Source organism: Alligator sinensis, unplaced genomic scaffold, assembly GCF_000455745.1.
Source record: "Alligator sinensis unplaced genomic scaffold, ASM45574v1 scaffold1301_1, whole genome shotgun sequence".
Lineage (NCBI taxonomy): Eukaryota > Metazoa > Chordata > Crocodylia > Alligatoridae > Alligator > Alligator sinensis.
The window spans coordinates 875727-890938 of record NW_005842575.1 but is presented as its reverse complement, the minus strand read 5'-3'; positions in this window follow the sequence as shown (position 1 = coordinate 890938).

The following is a 15212-nucleotide window of genomic DNA, read 5'->3' as shown; positions in this document are numbered from 1 at the left end:
TTTCCAGATTGCACCAGTGGCTGGAAATGCCTTTTCCATATGTAGCCCCGGTACACCCAAGGGTGTGCCCTGATCCCAATTACAAGGGAGTGGTGAGAGGTGAGGGTGCTGTGGGAGGGGTCACCACCACTGACTCGTGGTTCCCTCCTATCTCTATACAGTTAGACTCGAGACAGGCACGTAACTATTTACAGTATTTATTAACATATAATATACATAAATATAAAACTAAATATTACATACATATATTTACACAGGGGACATTAATCAATAACCAAGGTCAAACCCTAAATAACACTGTGGGAGAATCACTCCCAACCATAAACCCCAGGGAAAACAATATATATCCACAATGAACCCACAACTTCCCCACAGTGGGGAACCCGTACTCAATTAAAAGGTCACGCAGAATATAACAGCAGAAATGTGATTTTACCCCTGCAGAGGAACAGTTTCCACTTTCTTTAGTGCAGAATGATAGGCATCAAATGGGCCCTACCCAGGTAGGGGACTTAACATTCAAGAAAAACCAACAGGGTGTTTTCAGAAATTACTCTCTCCTATGATAGCACTATTTAGCCATCACAAATACACAGTTTCAGCAGCATCACACAATACAACAACACAATACTAGATTTCAATATAAGGCACAATCATAAACGATCTTAATAACATCTATTCCTTAATATAGTCCATGACCCATAGCAAGAGAGAGTCCTTCTTCCAGCGAAGTCCCTTTGCGAGGGGGTGGGAGGTAGGAAGCACCAGGGGCCCCTCCCCTTAGGGCCTTAACTAGGCAGGGGTGCTGCTCACCCAGCACCTTCTCTGGGCTTGCCCGCCCCAAATGTGTTTCCTCTGAGAGACCCAAGGGCCCAATGACTCACACTCCCTCAGGTGGCGGTGGTCAGGGCGCAGCTCGATGGGGTCTCCTCTGTGCCACTGCTGGAGCACCCCTCCAGGCCTTCCCTGTGCCGCTGGGCTCTCTTCCCCACCCTGTGCCCTGCTAGGCACTGAGGGCTCAGCTCCTCTCACCTGCTGTACCACTACTGGCTCCTGGGTGCTGGGACTCATGCCGCAGCACTGCTATTTCCCCGTGCCCTGACTTGGCACTGAGGGCTCTTTTAGCAAAGGCCGGGCCCTTCGGGCTCCAGCCCTGACCTCATGCCAGGTGGCTAATCCGAGCAGCCTCCGCTGCTCCCTAACTCCACTCCCTCATGCACCACCCTGCGCACCATGGGACCCGGCTGCTTGCTCACCACAGCTCCCAAGGCCCTTGCCCCATGCACCACCCTGCACATCGTGTGGCCTGCTGTTCTTCTGGGGTTGTAGGCTCAAGCTGCTGTTTGCACCTGCCAGAGCCTGAGCTCTGTGCAGTTCTCCCTAAACCCCTGCACCGATCTCCTTGAAACTTGGCAGGCTTTGTGGCCTCAGTAAGAGCTACCACCCCTGCAGTTTTATCCCCCCTGTGTTGTAACATATAGAAGTAACAGGAGTCTTGCTTTCAAGAATTTGGGGTACAGTTGCCCCAAAACCCCTGCACTGATCTTCTTGAAACTTGGCAAGCTTTGTGGCCTCAGTAAGAGCTACCACCCCTGCAGTTTTATCCCCCCTGTGTTGTAACATATAGAAGTAACAGGAGTCTTGCTTTCAAGAATTTGGGGTGCTGTTCCCCCCAAGCCCCTGCACCGATCTTCTTGAAACTTGGCAGGATTCATCCTCTCTGCAGAGTCTACCACCCCTTAAAATTTCATCCAAATTGGACAAAAAACAACAAAGTTAGATAATTTAATAAATAGATAATTTATTGTTTCCCCATTATACCCTATGGCCGGATCTCCGAGGCGGCTCCGAAGCGCTTCGGGAAGCTGAACGAGGCCAGCGCTGCGACCCGGATGTGCTGCTTTGGCCCCCAAAGCATCCGAAGCTTCTCCAGATCCGAAGCTCCGTCCAAAGCCTCACATAGCCCTAGTGTCTTAGTTGGGGATAGGTAATATGCAAGAAAATAGAATATTTCAAATTTTCATCTTGATTCAGTACTAAAACAAATGTTAAAATATCAGAATTTCCTGAGGCACAGACATTGTGATTTTCCCTCTATTCTAGATCTATAAAGTATTTCAGGACATCTTCTCTGGCCTTGCCGGGAAGGTTCACTCTGTTACTTCATCTGGTGCAGGCAGAATTGGGAGGAAAAAACCATAAACTAAAATTCTGTCAGATCGCTGAATTAAATGCAGGAGACTACAAAACCAGAGGTTTAGGAAGCATTGGAGTGAGGAATCAGGCAGCAACATATTCTCGGAGCCTTGTCTAGAAACACTTAGTGCTCTGGTGATTCCTGGAGAGGAAATGCAGTCTCCAAGTGCAATGGCCCCATAAGATAAGTTCCTCGGCTAGTTAAGAAAGGCTATAGAAATGTCACCACCCTAGAATTATGACAGAGTGATTGGTAGGTTGCGTGAACACATCATTTTCTGGAGGAAATAGTTCTTTTAGTTTCCCTTGGGTTATTTCGGTTAGTCACCATGCCTTCTGGGCAACATGAAGCTCCAGACTTCTGCAATAATTCATGGATTATGCCATCAGTAAGAGGGCAGCTCTGTGCCTGGACAGTGTCTTCAGCCCTGGCAGGCAATCACAGCAGAGTGAAGATGGGAAGGCGCCTGAGGGAAGTCAAGCTCACTCATACTGCAGCTATACATTCGGCAAAAAAAGATAAGCAGCTGAGGCATGCTGTTGGAAACAGATCAACTCAGCTCAGCCTCCCGCAAACTCCTTACCTCAAACAACATGAAATCCTTGGAAAGTTTGGTCAATAACTCTTGGAGATGTTTGGACTATTCAAGATTCAGTGGGTCATGACAGGACTTTAGAGAATGGGCAGGTCACATAGTACTAGCTAGTGGATTAACTCGCACTACTGAAGCACTATCATGGATAGGTACAAACTGTTCAGGAAAGACAGGCAGGGAAAAAGAGGAGGAAGAGTTGCTCTTTATGTAAAAGAGCCATATGATTGTTCAGAGCTCTTTTATGAAAGTGGAGACAGCCCTATTGAAAGTCTCTGGGTTAGGGCTAAAGGGGAGTGCAACAAGGTTGATGTTGTGGTAGGTGTCTGCTATGGACCACCAGACGAGGAGGAAGTGGTGGATGAGGCTTTCTTCAGACAGCTATGGAAATTTCCTGATCACAGGCCCTGGTTCCCTTGGGGGACTTCAATCACCCTGACGTCTGCTGGGAGAGCAATACAGCAGTGCGCAGGCAATCCAGGAAGTTTTTGGAGAGTATTGGGGACAACTTCCTGATGCAAGTCCTGGAGTGACCAACTAAAGACCATGTTTTTCTTGACCTGCTGCTCACAAACAGGGATAAACTGGTGGGGGATGCAGTAGTGGATGGCAACTTGGGCAGCAGTGACCATGAGATGATTGAGTTCAGGATCCTGACAAAAGGAAGAAAAGAGAGCAGCAGAGTAAGGACCCTGGACTTTAGAAAAGCAGACTTTGACTCGCTCAGGGAACTCATGGGCAGGATCCCCAGGGAAGCCAGTCTAAGTGGGAGAAGAGTCCAGGAGAGCTGGCTGTACTTCAAAGAAGACTCACTGAGAGTGCAGGAACAAACCATCCCGATGTGCAGAAAGATTAGTAAGTATGGCAGAAGACCAACTTGGTTTAGCAGGGAACTCTTCAATAAATTAAATCACAAAAAGAAAGCTAATAAGAAGTGGAAACTTGGACAAACAACTAGGGAGAAGTATAAGGGTATAGCTCAGGCACACAGGGATGATGTCAGGAATGTGAAAACGCAATTGAAGTTGCAGCTAGCAAGGGGTGTGAGGGGTAACAAGAAGGGTTTCTACAAGTATTTTGGTAGCAAGAAGACGATTAGGGAAAGCGTGGGTCCCTTACTGAATGGGGGAGGCAACCTTGTGACAGAGGATGCATAAAAGGCTGAAGTGCTCCATGCCTTTTTCACCTCAGTCTTCACAGGAAAGTTCAGCTTCCAGACTACTGCACCAGGCAGCACAGTTTGGGGAGGAGGTGAGCAGCTAACAGTGGTGAAAGAACAGGTTAGGGACTATTTAGAAAATTTGGACATATACAAGTCCATGGGGCCAGATGGGATACACCAGAGGGCAATGTTCCCTCTAAGGTGTAGCGATCTGTGAGCACGTCACTTCAGTCTGTTCCCGAATTCATCCCGCCTATCACCTCCTCCTTTCGGTGTGCGCCTATCACCTCCCCCTTTCAGTGAGTGCCGCTTCGGTCTGCCCCACAGTATAACATTGTAAAATTCAAGGATTTAACTTAGAAGATGCAGTAAGTGCCACCTAATTAAGGGGATGGGTCTGTGTGCAATGAACATAAAGATGATCCTTTACGGAGGCTGCAGGGAAGATACTGGCCTTCCTAGAACGGTAGAAAAAGCAACACTATATGTTTCATGGTAGAATCATGCCCACTTTCACCAAACTAGTGACCAAACTGGATGCAATTTAGCTAAGTCAGTGCGTTTCTCTGTACATGCCCATAAACTGCAAGGAGACCAAGCACAGTGTTGTGCAACCAAAACAGCACTAAAGCAGGTAACTAACTGAAGCTCAATAGCTAGTTTATACAGAGAAGGCACATTGTATCCCAGCATGACAGTAGCCTGCTGCCAGGTTACACTGTAAACTCCTACTGAACTTGCTATCTATCCACTCTAACCCCTAAATCTATTTAAGGATTATTGCTTTCCAAGTTTCTTCTGTTCACTGAATAGGTAGGTTTTGCCTTCAGCTGCTGCTTGGCCTCTCTTCTCTCACTACAAGGAAGCAGTGGCTCCAATACAGAGTCAGACCATATACTGAATACTTTATTGAGAAGCTATTGTGTTATAGCATATTCCTTAGTAGGAATTTGCACACACTTCTCATATGCATATGCCCGCAGTAAAGGACTCCACTTTATACAGGAACTCACCCAAAGAGGCTGGGGAGCAGAGCAGTTCCCTGGAGCCAGCGGAGCCTGCACGGTACCCAGCTCTGCCGCAGCCCCCGCTTCACCTTGGGGAGGAGCTGCTGCCTGACCTGAGTGAGGAGTGGAGCAGAGGAATGAGGAACTTACTGCCAGCAAGTGTCTCATGCCAGCCCCAATGCCTCCACTGTGCTCCATCTCCAAAGTTTACAGGAAGCCGCAACCTAGCTCCTCTCCGTGTGGGTGCATGGCATTAAAAAGTTACTGTGCGGCACGACTTTTTATTGTGCGTGACTGCGCATGCGCACATCTTAGGGGGAACCTTGCCAGGGGGTACTGAGGGAGTTGGCTGATGAGATTTCAGAGCCACTAGCCATCATCTTTGAAAACTCATGGCAATTGGGAGAAGTCCTGGATGACTGGAAAAGGGCAAACATAGTGCCCATATTGAAGAAGGGGGAAAAGGAGGATCCAGGGAACTGTCTCTAGTGGGTTATGGAATAGAGAAAATCCCACACAATTTATTGATTCATTTTGATGCACTGGCTGGGGGAGTAGTTAGCTGATTGCATGATTTCACAATGATTACACACTTAATTTATACAACACAATTTTATTTTAAAACTCTTTGCTACGTATATAACACTGCTTAGCTTTAAGAAACACCACAAACATTAAAAACACAATAACTACATATATCAGAAACAATGCTCCGAATGCACTTCCTTCCCAAACAATGCTATAAGAATTAGTGTTACAAAAACAACTACAATTACAACTAAAAGTTAAATTTGAATCAATACTATTATTTTTCATAATATACTTACAATCCTAGAATTCCGAGAAGCCAAATACCAAAATATGGTTTCATTCCTCAGTAGTACGATTTAATGGGTTGGCCTCAGTAGTACGATTCAATGGGCTCGCCTCAGCAATACAATTCAATAGGCTGGCCTCAGCAATACGATTCAATGAGCTGGGCTCACCAGTGATAGGACTACGTCCCCTTCCTTCAGTCCCTTTCGGGCGCTCCACGGCTTCAGCGTGAACTAAGAGATTCGTGTTCACGGAGAGGCTTGATTAGGCGATCAATCTAATCAGACCTTATACTTGCGATTCTTCCTTCGTTGTTCTGCAAGTGAAGTCACCTCCAAATTGGGACAGTAAATTACAGTTTTTATTGAGTGAGCTGCCATCAGTGGGCTCCTCCTACTCAACTTGTCACTACTCCCAAATTTGGGCTCGGATCTTACTCAACAGAAATTACCTTTGTTGAGCATTTTAAATTATTCTTGGGGAGACTTCCATATCACTGTAAATACTCTTTTCTTTTTACCAGTCTGGTTAAAAGGCCCCAGGCTTTGATTTCTCGGAATTTAGGACATTTACTTTCTTTGTAAAAAACTTCTAAAGGTACAATTTAGATTAAGGTTTTAGGCGAAGTCAGGACATTTTGCACGTAGCTCCGAAACAATGAGCTAGATAAGGAGATAGATCCTATCTTCTTCCTGAAACTGGCTAATGGGCAATCTTTACAAACATTCAAACTATTTCATTCAATATGACAGGAACTACAGGCCAGTCAGCCACACTTCAGTCCCTGGAAAAATCATGGAGCAGATCCTCAAAGAATCCATTTCTAAGCACTTGGAGGAGAAGAAGATGATCAGCAACAGTCAGCATGGATTCATCCAGGGCAAGTCATGCCTGATGAATCTGATTGCCTTTTATGATGAGATGACTGGCTTTATGGACATGCACATACCACAGCAGTGCATGTGGTATATCTTGACTTTAGCAAGGCCTTTGATATGGTCTCCCACAATATTCTTGCAGGCAAGCTAAGGAAGTATGGGTGGGATGAATGGACTGTACAGTGGATAGAAAACTGGCTGGAGCATCGGGCTCAGAGGGTAATAATCAATGGCTTGATGTCTAGCTGGCAGCTGGTATCAAGTGGAGTCTCCCAGGGTTGACTCTGGGGCTGATTTTATTCAATGTCTTCATCAGTGACCTGGAAGATGGCACAGAGTGCATCCTCAGCAACTTTGCAGATGACACCAAGCTGGGGGGAGTAGTGGATATGCTGGAGGGTAGGTGTCCCAGGGATACAAGCATGGGGGGGCAAGGAACCCCACCCGCCGGGGATCACGGGACAAGGGGAACCCAATCCCAAAAGAGAAACTCAGTAAAAGGAAAAAACTTACCCCTTCCAGGACACTGACAATCTGAAAGAACAAAAGAAAAACCTGCGCGGTTCATTAGCTGCGCTTATCTCCAGCTGGAGCCGGGTGACATCAGCAGGAGATGCCACCCAGCGGATTCAAAAGCTGTCTCTGAGAGGGAGTGAGCGGGGACGCTGGGAGCAGGAGAAGCTGCGGGGATCCCCCACACCGGGTGCACCCAGCACCAGCAGAAGCAAGAAGATCCGACACGGAGCCTGGTGTCAGCACTGACAGAGTTTAAAGGAACATCGCGCACCGGCGGCAAAGAGCACGGGAGTGCGGGACCAGAGGCGATTCAGTGAGGAGCCAGGGAAGACTCTGGCTGGGGCAAGGATGTGGATCTGAGTCAAAGAGATGCTCAAGGCTAAGGCTAGGGCTTGGTGGAAGGAAGAGGGCTGCCCAGCCCCGTACCTCTTTCCTTTTTCCTTTCAGTCTTTTCTTTATTTGGCTTCATCTATAGTTGGTTAGAGTAGTTCCTTTCCTTTTGTTTTGGTCCGTTGGTTTTCTTTTCCCCTTCTTTTACTTTGATGCAGGCTCTCGCTAATTACACTGTAGCAGATAGGTCTTAAGGCAACAGTAAGGGAATTCTGGTAGAGGAAAAGGGCAGCAGTAGCGTCCAGCTCCAGATGGAACCACCAGGCTATTGAGACACATCTCTGCAGGCAGAACATCCAGAGGCCCCTGGGTCAAGACAAAACAAAGATCGGACCAACGAAAGCGTAGGGAGCGAAGATCCGGAGTTGACATCACCGGAAGGGCAAGCCGCACTAAGATCTTGGGGCTCATCTCGAGGGCTGGCATATGGATGGGGTGTAGGGGAGGTGGAGCCCCACGTACATCTGCCGGGGGACGTGACAACTCCAGAGCTCCCCTCAATGGGAGTCCCCACCACTGAAGATCTATCCAAAGTTGTGGCAGGAGAATTTTGGGGTTCTCCCCAAAGTGACTGAGGGCCTCCTCCGGGATTGTACGAAGTCCCATTGCATCCAAAACCAGGCGCACATGCTAAAGCTGCATGGGATCAGATAATCGAACTGAGCTGGGCACAGTAGGGCTAGGATTCAGAGTGACCTAGACAAATTGGGGGACTGGGTCAAAAGAAATCTCATGAGGTTCAACAAGGACAAGTGCAAAGTCCTGCACTTAGGATGGAACAATCCCATGCACCAGTACAGGCTGGGGGCTGACTGGCTGGGCAGTAGCTCTGCAGAAAAGGACCTGGGGGATATAGTGAACAATAAGCTGAATATGAGCCAAAAGTGTTACCTTGTTGCAAAGAAGGCTAATGGCATACTGGTCTGCATTGGTAGGAGTGTTGCAAGTAGGTCAAGAGAAATGATTATTCCCCTCTATTTAGCACTGGTGAGGCCACATCTGGAGTACTGTGTTCAGCTTTGGGTCCCCCACTACAGAAAGGATATGGACAAATTGGAGAGAGTCCAGAGGAGGGCAAGAAAAATGGTGAGGGGGCTTGGGTACATGACTTATGAGGAGAGGCTGATGGAACTGGGCTTATTTAATAGAAGCCTTCAACTACCTGAAGGTGGATTTGAAAGAGGATGGAGCTAGAGTGTTCTCAGTGGTGGCTGATGACAGAACAAGGAGCAATGGTCTCAAGTTGCAGCAAGGGAAGTTGAGATTAGATATCAGGAAAAGCTTTCTCACTAGAAGGGTAGTAAAACACTGGAACAGGTTACCCAGAGTTGTGGTAGTATCTCCATCATTGGGGGTTTTAAAGACCCAGCTAGACAAAGCCTTGGATGGGATGATCAAGTTGGGGATGGTCCTGCTTTGAGCAGGGGGCTGGACTAAATGACCTCCTGAGGTCCGTTCCAACCCTCATTTTCTATGAGTCTATGATTCTACAGTTCTCCAGCTGCATTGGTTCTTCAGCATGTGAGAGGCCTACAAAGTAAATGAAAGCACGTATGGAAAGGCACCAACCTAGATGCCTCTTGGGAGATGCTCTACACAGGAGGAGGAGAAAAAACACTATATTTACTTGTACCTCTCTCTTCCAAATCAGCCCTCCAAAATTGGATTCCGGGTCTTAAGCAGGGATGCTGATTTTTTTCTTTGCCAAAAGCTGCTGCCAATGTGTCAGCAGTCATGAAAGGGTTAACACTACATCTTTTGCCTGAAGAGCCATGGCGATACATACAGGTGAGGATAAGCAAGCTGCTGCATGCAGTCAACTCTCCAGCTTGGCTCTAGAAAAATCTTTTATTCTGCCTTCTAAAAATTAAGGTGCATTAGGAGTCTGTCTTCTTCCTGCCCAGACAAGACCCAGCTAGCCCTGATAACCTGGGTGAGACTGGCTGCTAGCTTTGTGAATGCCCTCAGCTGGCCTCCATTAGAGTAATGGGGTGGCTGATGCATATAAGCAATAGCCCTTGCAGTGCTTGGTGGCTTGTATCAAGACAGGTTTTCCTCTGTCTAGCTGCACTGCTCCTGATTCTTGGTCTGTTCCATGATCATTGGATCCTTGTTTTCTTTGCCTTGTTCCTACCTGAACCTTTTTCTTGCCTACTCCCCCCTGCCTCAATCCCTTGACTTTGGACTCCAAGTTTGTGAACATTATAGCACAGTGCACCCAACCCCTCACACCTGGGTTGTGCCTGTGAAGGGTGCATTTTATTTGGGGTGTGAGGGATGCAAGAAAATATGGTAAGCCAGATCTACACAGTAAACTCACCATTTCTGGTTGCCATACTGCTCTAGATATGCTGACTTTGGAACTGGAAGTAATGCAGCCACCACTGAAGGGTCCAAGTGATAGTGCCAATCATCCAGCCCTCTGAGCTAATGAGCTTACCTGGCAGGGGTGGCAACACAGTTCAAAAGGCTGCCTGCAGGGAGCACTGCAGCATACTTGAGAGCATTGCTGCTAGGGGCAATGAGTTTACTGGATAGACACATGACTGCAGCAACCATTTGCCAGTTTCTTGCAGGAGGGAAGCCAGGAACTGTCAGTGGCACTGGAGCTGCCAGTGGGACAGGGATGTTCAGATAGTGGGACAGGGAACTGGGTGGGACTGGGTAGTGTGAAAGAGCAGAAGGCACAGAGGATCAGGCAGCTGGGCAGTGTGTGAAGTTGGAGACTCTACTTCATGATGCATTTTCCAACCCTGGCAGCCTCAGGGTCCAGTATTCTCAACTATTCAGCATACAGTAGGCTGGCAGCAAGGTTTCCCCAAGGGCAAGGAAGATTTCCTTTGGTTAATGTTCACTATTTAAAAATAAGAGTATTTTGAGTACAGCCTCTGAAGCTGAAGCCCTAGGTCACAGGTCTTGAGATCTACAGCTATGTTCTCACCATAGTGGCAGACAGCTCAGTCTCTCTGCTGTGAAAAGAAGCCCTAACCTGACCTCCCACTCCCGCTGCACATGTAGAAATGAGGCAGTGTATACACACTATGCATCCACGGGATTGTGCTCAAGACCTAGATTTTGCATGGTTCAGAGTAGCAACATGGGGCACCCTCAAGGTGTCCTCACCACGTCATGTCCAGGGGTGACATGCATGTGGAACAGAAGCAGAAAGGTGGGGCCTATTTCCTCATCAGTAAGACTGAGCTTGCTGCCACCAAAGCGTAGATATGTCCTCAGTGGAGTTGTGTTTTTTAATCACTTTGAAAGGCATGGATTGGCTACGTCCTCTTTCCCAATTTCTGGCATTTTTCAGCAGTACCCTCATTTGTATTCTGCCTTGCATTCTGACAAAACACATTCTGTATCACCACGACTAACTACCTTCCCACTGCGTTACTGCAATTGCCAAGCAGTCATGCTGGATCCAATCTATCTGGGTGACATATTTTATTCATTCCAGTTGTCTGCTTCTCAGTATGTTCCCAAAACCTTGCCTTAAATTTTCAGCCCTGTTGTTACACCAAAATATCTACAACAACATAGAGTGAGCTTCATTGCTACTTGACTTTATAGTGTAACTGCCTCTCTCTTCAAGGCTGATCTGTTAAAACATTAGTGTGTTTCATTTCCCAGAAAATCTTAAAGTCTCCCCATGAAAAGAGTCAATTTGCAGCCTCTTAAAACTCTGGTATTATTTATCAAATGCGGCTCCTTTGTTCATTTAAAACAAATGAATTCTGTGCTGGTGGAAGGATCTGGTTTGACAGACCCACCAGGTGAAGCCTTCTCCTGTCTCAAGAGCAGGTACAGTGTGAGCAGCAGCTGTGCAAGCCTCCCTCTTGCTAACATGTAGGATGGCTGGGACAGTTTCCCTGCATCTCCCTACTTTGCGTCTCAGTCCTGGGTCTTTTGGGCTCTTCTGCTGGGGCTGCCCTTAAGGTCTCAGTTAGAACCAATCTGTAGATATTTGTTTGCAATGTGGTTTTGTTTCTGATGAGGCTCCAATAAGAACCAATCAACTAATAAGACAACACAGCAAGCAAATCTCTGATCACTCTGGGTGAAATCCTGGCTCCATGAAAGTCAATGGCAAAATTCCATGTTGACTTCAATGAGCTTGTCTGCAGCAGGCCTGAAAGCAGCCACTGGGGTTGAGTTTGGAGCAACCTCACAGGCAAACTTTGCTTTGGAGGGTGTCAGCAGGGGTAGCTGTGTGTTTTTGGGTCCCTGGGTGCCAGGACTCATCACCACCATGGTGTAAATAAGCCCTTAAAGACCAAGATTTTTCCCTGTGGGTCTCGGCTCACCCAGTGACCCAGAAGAAAAAGAAAAAAATTGTACCATTAGATTACATCTACCTTCAATCTAGTTGGGTTTTACTGCTACAAAGTAGGGCTGTGGAAAATGGCACTGTTCTGTTTCGACTTCAGTTTCAAGGTTTGGACTGAACAGTGAGGCTGTTTCAACGCTCTTTTGGTGTTTCGCCCGACATTTCAAAGCCCTTTGCTTCGATTTGATTTTGCTGTTTCAAGCTTGAAATGAGTCAAAACAGTGTCAGGTTGAAACAGCTGGCAAAATTTCACACAGCCCCACTACAAAGCATCCTCTGGGGAACACACACTTCTATATTGACCTGTATACCCACAGCCCTCTGAGCTGTGGCCTTAGATACAGGCCATAGAATCACAGAATCATAGAAAAGTAGTGCTGGAAGGGACCTCAGGAGGTCATCTAGTTCAATCCCCTGCTCAAGGCAGGATCATTCCTATCCAAACCATCCCATAGAAGTGTTTGTCTAACTTACAACTAAAACTATGCACAGCACTGGACCCAGGCCTGGGCGAACCAGGTGGCCACCTGGGGCCCGGACAGAAAAGGGGCCTGAAAATGGTTTTTTTTTTCCTAATAATGTTGTCCAATTATTATTATCATTATCTCTGGTAAAGGGGAGCCTGATACTAAAAGTTTGCCTGAGGCTGCCAGGAGTCTAGGTATGGTGTTGACTATACAGTCAACTGTGTCACAACTACAGAGCACATTGCCTCAAAACACCAAGCTCATTCCAATCTGCCACAGGTAAAGCAGGGCAGGGGCAGATCCAGGATTTAGCAAAGCAGTAGGGAGGAGCAGCTGCCATCTGTGCTGCAAGGGCAGCTGTACCCCTGCTCCTAGCCTCCTCCCCACCAACCCACCAGTGCAGGCAGACCATGCTGTGAGAGCCTCTGAAGACTTTTTAAAGATCCCAAAGCAGGTAAGCATCTGTGCTTTCTCCTCTGTGCTCAGAGGCATTTCCACTCCCCTTCCCTTCTATCCCCTCCTCCTCCTTCAGTGGCTGCTGCCTTCCTTCCCTGCTATCCGGGATGCAGGGGGAGCTTCAGAGCTGTACAGGGGTTGGATTTAGCTGGGAACAAAGACAGCAACAATGGGGAGGGGGTGGGTTCCCCACACTGCCCAGTTCTCCCAGGAGCAGGTCCAGGAAGCCACTGCTGCTGTCACTGCCTTAGGTGAACCCAGTCCCCAGTTAGCCCAGCTAGAGTGGGCAGGAGCAGCTCTGAAGCTTTCCTGGCCCCAGGACAGTGGGGAAAGCAGCAGTAATTGTAGGAAGGGATCAGAGAGGAGGGGAGGGGATGTGCCTCTGAGCATGGAGGGGAAGAGGGTACTCTCTTCTGCTTGGGGAACTTTTATAAAATTCCCAGAGTCTCCAGCAGCATGGTCTAGTCCAAAAGGTGGGGTGCAACTGCACCATTTATCCCCTTTTGGAACTGTTCCTCTTGTGATCTTCCAGGAATTCAAGGGGGTTGGAGCTCGTGTGCTTCTAAACATTGCTTTTTACAGCACACTCCAGGCATTGTGATTCCCAAATCATCCCTGACAAATTCTTGTTCAAACTCTAACTGAAAACGTTCAGGGGAGGAGATTCTACAGCTTCCCTAGGCAGTCTATTCCATTGCCTCACTTACCTAACAGTGACATTTTTCCTGATATCCAGTCTAAACCTATTTTGCTGCAACTTCAAGCAATTGCTACATGTTCTACTCTCTGCAGCAACAGAGAAAAGTTGTTCTACCTCTTCTTTATGGCAGCCCTTCAGATATTTCAAGACTGTTATTACATCCCCTCTTAATTGCCTTTTCCACAAGTTGAATATACCTATTTCTTTCAACTTCTCATATGGCTTGCCTCACAAGCCCTTTATTATTTTTGTCACTTGCATCTAGACCACCTCTAACTTCTTCATATGCTCTTAAAATGTGCAGTCCAAAACTGAACACAATACACTAGCTGAGGCCTAACCAGTGCTGAGTAAAGAGGCACTATCACCTTCCATGTCTTACACTAATGCTCCTTCTGATGCAGCCCAAAACTTTTTCACAGCTGTGCCACACTGCAGACTGATGCTGAATCTCTGATCCACCACTACTCCTAGTTCTTCTCCACAGAGCTGCCTTCCAGCCAGGTGTCACCCATTTTGTATTTATGTTTCTGATTATTCTTCCCAAGGTGGAGCACTTTGCATTTGTCAGTATTGTACTTCATCCTATTGGCTCTAGCTCAGCTTTCCAGTCAATCAAGATCCTTCTGAATGGTGCTTCTGTCTACCAGCTTGTTTGCAGTCCTTCCTAACTTTGTGTTCTGTTGTCTGCAAATTTTCTCAAGAAATTCTCATTTCCAGCATTCAAATAATTAATAAACATGTTAAACAGCACCAGGCCCAGGAAAAACTTCTGAGGGTCTCCACTGTAATTTTCCTGCTGTTCTGATATGGATTCATTTATAAATACTCTTTAGTTGTGGCTATTGAGCAAGTTGTCTATCAGCCTTTAAATAGTTTTGCCTAGCCTACATTTCTCCAAATTGTTTATGAGAAGTTCATAAGGGACTTTTGAGAAAAGCCTTACCAAAGTCCAGATATGTTCTATCCACCATATTTCCTTCATCCAGACAGCTAGTGACTCTGTCGATTTGTTTGGCATGATTTCATAGATTTCATAGACATCAGGGCTGGAAGGGACCTCGGAAGATCATCGAGTCTAGCCCCCTGCCCAAAGGGCAGGAAGTCAGCTGGGGTCATAGGATCCCAGCAAGATAAGCATCCAGTTTCATCTTGAAGGTGTTCAATGAAGGCGCTTGAACCACCTCTGGTGGCAGGCTGTTCCAGACCTTGGGGGCTCGGACAGTAAAGAAGTTCTTCCTTATGTCCAGCCTGAAACAATCTTGAAGTAGTTTGTGACCATTCGACCTCGTCATCCCTTGGGGCGCTCTGGTGAACAAACGTTCCCCCAGATACTGGTGGTCACCCCTGATAAACTTGTAGGTGGCCATCAGATCACCCCTGAGCCTGCGCTTTTCCAGGCTAAAGAGCCCCAGGGCTCTCAGCCTGTCATCGTAGGGTCTGCTTCCCTGACCTCTGATCATGCGCGTGGCTCTTCTAAGGTCTGTTTTCCTGACCTCTGATCATGCACGTGGCTCTTCTCTGGACTCTCTCAAGCTTCTCCACATCCTTTTTGAATTGTGGAGCCCAAAACTGGACGCAGTACTCCAGCTGCGGCCTCACCAAGGCTGAGTACAAGGGGAGAATGATGTCCCGGGATTTGCTTGAGAAGCATCTATGGATGCAAGCCAGCGTTTTGGTCGCTTTACTAGCCGCCGCATCGCA